The sequence below is a fragment of the Coregonus lavaretus genome, assembly GCF_964263955.1.
Source record: "Coregonus lavaretus genome assembly, chromosome: 20".
In the NCBI taxonomy this organism is placed as follows: Eukaryota; Metazoa; Chordata; class Actinopteri; order Salmoniformes; family Salmonidae; genus Coregonus; species Coregonus lavaretus.
In genome coordinates, this window is record NC_140007.1 from 33,016,930 (window position 1) to 33,023,873 (window position 6,944).

Consider the following 6,944-nt stretch of genomic DNA (forward strand, 5'->3'; position numbering starts at 1 on the left):
GCTACACCTCTGGATTCCTGGAATCTTTAATAAAAAATGGAAAAGTGAGACATTGCATTGAACATTGAATGAATAGTACCCAGGGCTTAGGGCCATATGTTTGATCGGTTCGGTTTGTGCATCGTGGTAATGTAGAGCTCTGTTCATCGTAGTAATGTAGAGCTCTGTTCATCGTAGTAATGTAGAGCTCTGTTCATCGTAGTAATGTAGAGCTCTGTTCATCGTAGTAATGTAGAGCTCTGTTCATCGTAATAATGTAGAGCTCTGTTCATCGTAGTAATGTAGAGCTCTGTTCATTGTAGTAATGTAGAGCTCTGTTCATCATAGTAATGTAGAGCTCTGTTCATCGTAATAATGTAGAGCTCTGTTCATCATAGTAATGTAGAGCTCTGTTCATTGTAGTAATGTAGAGCTCTGTTCATCGTAGTAACGTAGAGCTCTGTTCATCGTAGTAACGTAGAGCTCTGTTCATCGTAGTAACGTTGAGCTCTGTTCATCGTAGTAACGTTGAGCTCTGTTCATCATAGTAACGTAGAGCTCTGTTCATCGTAGTAATGTAGAGCTCTGTTCATTGTAGTAATGTAGAGCTCTGTTCATCATAGTAATGTAGAGCTCTGTTCATCGTAATAATGTAGAGCTCTGTTCATCATAGTAATGTAGAGCTCTGTTCATTGTAGTAATGTAGAGCTCTGTTCATTGTAGTAACGTAGAGCTCTGTTCATCGTAGTAATGTAGAGCTCTGTTCATCGTAGTAACGTTGAGCTCTGTTCATCGTAGTAACGTTGAGCTCTGTTCATCGTAGTAACGTTGAGCTCTGTTCATCATAGTAACGTAGAGCTCTGTTCATCGTAGTAACGTAGAGCTCTGTTCATCGTAGTAACGTAGAGCTCTGTTCATCGTAGTAATGTGCTGCTGAAGGCACTGCTCATCCTGCTCCTTCCCATCAGAGGATATCACTCTCTTCATTACAGATTTTTACGATTGCTTACACACTAAAATTAAACTTTTCCCACAATTAGCAAAACCTTACACTCAAGGAGCAAAACACAAGGCTAGATTTGCACAACTGTAAGCACATTGTCAGCTTCACACTATTTGCAAAACATTACACACAGTGATTTGCAAAACACTAAACACACTTGTATACATCAGACACAGAAGTATATCATGATGTCACTTCCTTGCAATTCCAAAGCACTGACTGTCAAATTACCACACCTATGAGCCAATCTGTTAAACACAGCTATCAGGTGCACAAACAAATGATTGCTAAATTGTAGACACACCAATCAGGTTTAAGCACTATAAAAATGCAGCACGTAGGTTCACCTGACTTCAACCTAAATGGAAGGAGTCAGAAGAAGAGTGAGGGTGAGAGGAGGAGTACACAGAGGAGGAGAAGGAGGTAGAGGAAGAGGCAGAGGCAGAGCCAGAGGTCGAGGAAGACCTGAAGCAGGAGGAGAACGTGCACAAAGAAGAAGAGGACCAAACTTATCAAATGACATTCGTGCAACACTAGTGGACCATGTTGTGAACCACGGATTGACGCTGAGGGAGGCTGGACTGAGAGTTCAGCCAAATCTTAGCAGATATACAGTGGCATCTGTCATAAGGACTTTTCGACAGGAAAACAGGTAAAAGAAGATCTGTCTACAGTTACAGTAATCAGCCGCTTATTGTATGCACCATATCAGCACTTGTGATACCCCTTCCTGTGACATTGTACAGTAAGTTACATGTATTATTCTCTACATAGGATTGAGGGTCGGGAACGACAAGGAGGAAGGGGGCCCATATTCACGCAAGAACAAGAGAGAGAGATAATAAACATGGTTTTGGCCAATAATGCTATCAGGCTCAGAGAACTACAAGCCAACATTATCGGTGACCATGCCATTTTCAATAATGTCCATCAGGTCTCTCAGTCAACACTGGCACGCATCCTGAAAAGACATCAGCTTCAAATGAAACAACTTTATCGAGTGCCTTTTGAGCGGAATTCAGAGAGGGTCAAACGGCTGCGGCATGAGTATGTGGAGGTTTGTATTGTTCACTTTATCACTGTGATGTTGCATACTGCACACATGACTTTTTTACATTGACTGTATACTAGACCTATCCTGAACTACACAATCATGTCTTTCACTGTATTTCAGAGAGTTTTGCAGATGGATGCTAAGGAAATCCTGCATGAATTCATATATATTGATGAGGCAGGGTTCAACCTCACAAAAGCAAGAAGGAGAGGCAGAAATATCATTGGCCACAGGGCTATAATCAATGTCCCAGGGCAACGTGGGGGTAACATCACCCTTTGCGCTGCCATTTCACAGCATGGGGTTCTCCTCCGTCATGCCAAAATGCCTTACAACACACCTCACATTCTCGCATTTTTGGACCGATTGCACCACATCGTCACAGCATGTAATGAAATGCACCAGATGCAATACACTGTCATCTGGGACAATGTGTCATTCCACCGCTCTGCTTTGGTCCAGAACTGGTTTCAACACCATCCACAGTTGACAGTACTATACCTTCCACCATACTCTCAGTTTCTAAACTCCATCGAATAGTTTTTCTCTGCATGGCGGTGGAAGGTTTACGATCTCCAGCCCCAGGCTCAGGTACCCCTCTTGGTCACAGGCGCCATGGAGGACGCCTGTGACCAAGTCGACGCCGCAGCTGTGCAAGGATGGTGTCGACATTCAAGACGGTTCTTCCCACGTTGTCTTGCTAATGAGGATATTGCTTGTGATGTTGATGAAATTATCTGGCCAGATCCAGCTAGGCGAAGAGATAATGTATAGTATGTTTACTGTAGTATTTTCTGTACAATATTGTCCGTTTTTTTCAGATTTTTTTTTATGTTTGTTGTTGTTGATATTTACTGTAATTGTAACCTGTACTGGATACAGTATTTTACGTTTGTCTGTTGTTTGCTGAGCTAACAGTGTTATGCACACTACTGTAGTAGCATGAAAACTGGGGCATGTTTTGTTGTGATTCTCCATGCTGACATGTTGACTGATTTGGGTATATGGAGAGAAATAAATGATATTTTCCTCAGTCTGCAGCATTGGTCTTGTGTAGTGTTTGTATAGTTGCACTTTCTCTGTGTACTTCATTTACAGTACTCTAATCACTGAGAATTAGACTTGCTAAAAGTGTTTTAGGTTAGCAACAGCAGTGTGTAACTGGTTCAAAAAGATTGAAGTCATATGAAATGCGTGTGTTTCATATGGTAACAAAATATTGTTTTTATGAAGTCGTGTATAGTTTTGACAAAAGTGTTCCATTTTGCAAATGATCTGAAGTGTTGTGCTACTTTGGTGTAGGGTTGTGCTAATTGTGTGTAGTGTTTTGACAAACCGGGCCCTGTTTTCAAAATTGTGCTTAAACAATTGAAAAAAACTGTAAACTGGTTAATTTGTGTTGTAATCCACAGCTTCTCTGCACCCGTATGATTTCTCATAGCAAAATTGGAGAGATAATTGCATAGGGTTTGTGAAAAGGAATAATTTGTATCGTCGTAATTAGCGACAACCATGACTGTTCAAACGCTTAGCGGCATTTATCCCCTAGAATTACTATAATCCACATATAAATGGGATATTAACATACTAATTCAACAACAGAGTTATTTTTCGTGCAGCCTTTGGTTTATTATAATGTCCAGTTTAATGACTTTTCAATTTTGGCAGCAAGTAACTTGATAGGAATATAGAACATTCTGGCAACTTCTTGGTAACATTGCCAGCAAACTTTGCAGTTCTGTAGCTGCAGGTATAGCTCTAGCTCCTCCTCTCAACCTTAGTGAAAAGGGGCGACACCCGACAACATCCCTCACTCTTAAAGGGCTGTGGCTCCCTGAAAGGAATTCCACCCCTAGACAATGGTGGGAACAGGGGGAAAACAGGGGGATGGAAGAGAGAGGAGGGAGCGATGGAGGAGGAGGGGGACAGTTCTAAGACATTCCTGAATTCTATATGCACCGAGCCTCAGTTGACAATATATTTATCTTGAGAGAGCACATTCATTTGAGACCAATTTTCTTTTTATGTGATTTTATTGACAAGAACACCAATATCTTTGAGTTATGGGCTGTTGTTGTGCTCCTCAGACAGACACACTGTGTTTTACTCTGGGGTGGTGTGTGGGCCTGATAGGCCTGGACAGGGACAGAGACTGGGATTGCATCCCAAATGGCACCCTATTCCCTAAATAATGCACTATATTTGACCAGAGCCCTATGGATCCTGGTCAAAAGTAGTGCACTATATAGGAAATAGGGTGCCATTTGGGATGCATACTGGGGCTTTTTCAGGGTAATCTCGAGGAGCGAGAAGTGACAGGTGAAAAACAAGCATGTAAAAGCTCTCCGATTAGAGATAACTCTCGCTTTTTACATTTACATTTACATTTTACATTTTAGTCATTTAAAATTAGAGTTATCTCTAATCGGAGAGCTTTTATATGCTCGTTTTTCACCTGTCACTTCTTGCTCCTCGAGATTACCCTGAAAAACCTCAGGAACAAATAGTTCACAGCACAACAGAACAGAACTACATGCTGTAGAGAAGCAAGGCATTGGTCAGTGGACAGACACTGAGGTTGGGCCTTTGTTTTCCACATCTCTAGATGACCTCAGTGATGATTCTGTAACTTTGGGGAGTCGTCCCAGATCAAATTAGATAAAATAGCTCAGGTGTTACCATATAAGGGGATAGGGGGTGGAGGTATGCTAAGGGTAGATAGCTGTGGAGTCTAAGGAATTTACATACTCATAAATGTCAGCAGAACAGTGTTGCCTATAGCAGGAACAGCTTTGTAGAGCATTTTGAAAAGAAGGGTTGCATAACATATAGTAGATGAAACGTGCAATTCGGGCCAAAGGACTTGACATTTTCATGATGTGCATATCATGGATAAGCTAGAAAAATATGAGTAAAAGTTCAAATCCTGCTTTCAGATCAACCCAATGGCTGATAATGCAGCTTGTGACATCACACATTAAGTTGTGCTGCATAGTCACCTAAAGTAGAAGGTTAGTGTTTAGATTGAGATGGCTTGGCAATTCCACAGTCCTCCTATGGCTGTTTAAACGATCCCATTGGTTTGTGAGTTGTGAGGCTAATAACAATAGATGGACATTACTCCATGCTTAGGTCAACATCCTACCACAGACTGACGCTATATAAGGGTCAGAAGTTAAACCCAAGGTGTCATCAGCTCTTTGTCCTTTAAGCAACCTTTGTTTTGGAGTACCACAGAATAGACCAAATAGAATGTTGATCACATAGCACCACCCTCTCTATAAACTCCTACATCCATCAATGTTTCCAGAGAAAATCTGTTTTATATGGGGAGTTGTTTACTTGTCCAGAGGAAGCTTGACAGAGTTTAGGGATGAAGATCAATTTTCATAGAACAGCAAGGTCAGTGACAAGGGAACACAGCCATTGATAGCAGCGCCTGGTGAGGGGTGATGAGGAGGACACGTTGTTGCTGTATAGTAATGATTCAGAACTAGTTGATGTGTTGGTCAATAGAACACGGTGTGTCTTAGCAACAGTGTTCAGTGTTTGGGTGGCTAATTTCTCTTCAAATAACAAGCAAGATTCCTTGAAGGCCTGGAAGGAAGGTGTTTGTTATTCAGTTGTTTTAGGGAGAGCACTGACCCACAGACCCACAGAGAGTGAGAGAGAGAGAGATGAAGAGAGAGACAGAGAGAGAGATGTGTGTGTGTTTGTGAGAATAAGAGAGAAAGAAAGAGAAAGAGATGGTGGACTTCAGCGCTGCCATGCCAAAGTAAAGGCTGTGTCTGAACATGCTACAGTCAGGAAGGAATGTGAGCAGAGCCCTTCAGGCAGTGAGTACAGAGAATGGCTTATGTAAATTCTCTCTATCACTCTGAAGCCACACACTGATATGTAAAAGTGCACTGTGTAAAAAGTAGTGTCTAGATCTTTTAGATACTTTGTATTAAGAATGCATACCAATTGAATAGAGTGATGTACTGCAGTTTTATTAGATGAGGATATTCTGCTAACCCTTTAACAGGCAGCTCAACCGGGCGATTGAGATACGTTTGACAACCAATTTTAAATTAAATGAAACATATGCATATTGTTTGGCATATTTTATAATCTCAGCCAATGCCTTTTATTAAAATGATCATTATCGGACTCTATATTTTTTAAACACACATTCAAAGATGGTTGAAAACCAGGAAGTGAACGTGAGCAAAACCAAGCCTCATTTTACCACACATTTCTGTACTAATTGTGTATAAAATGGAAAATTACAAGTTTGTTTGAAAGTCTATGCAAATTACAATACAAAATTAGTTTACTCTATTTGGGCAACTCAACTGGCTGGTTGAGGTGTTTGCGATGCGTTCTCTATCAAAGTTTAAGTCATGCAAACAACAATTATTCATTATGGCCCATACTGAGACAACTCTCCCAACAATCTAAACACCATTATAAACCCCAAGCCTAAAGCTAATTGCCTCCAAACCAAATACATTTACATTTTAGTCATTTAGCAGACGCTCTTATCCAGAGCATACATTTCCATACTGGCTCCCGTGGAAAACGAACCCACAACCCTGACGTTGCAAGCGCCATGCTCTACCAACTGAGCTACAGGGGACCCTGCTTACTGTTCTACATATTTTGCAGAACAAATCTTTTTCTAATATTCTTGGTGTGCCAGTTCAAGGGTTAAAGGAGCCATGCCCAAAATGTTTATTTTTATTTTTATGAAAGGACAATACATGGTATCTCTATCTGAATCTTCTAAGTCTTTCATTACAACAGGCTTGAATAGTGAAGACCTAATCCAAAACCACACCTTCATCATCATTAGACAAGTCCACTCAGGAATAATTTGTCAGATCACAGAGTGTCTAAGCATGGAATTTGGTTTGGGGGCATTTG

The 6,944-nt window shown here is 40.9% G+C and overlaps 1 long non-coding RNA gene across 1 annotated transcript; it reads left to right on the forward strand.

The window, feature by feature from the left end:
• Positions 1-976: 976 nt before the first annotated feature.
• On the forward strand, positions 977-3,407 carry LOC311147339. The gene is made up of 3 exons (XR_014614782.1): positions 977-1,634; positions 1,757-2,039; positions 2,157-3,407. It is a non-coding gene; the product is annotated as an uncharacterized lncRNA (long non-coding RNA).
• Positions 3,408-6,944: the final 3,537 nt, after the last annotated feature.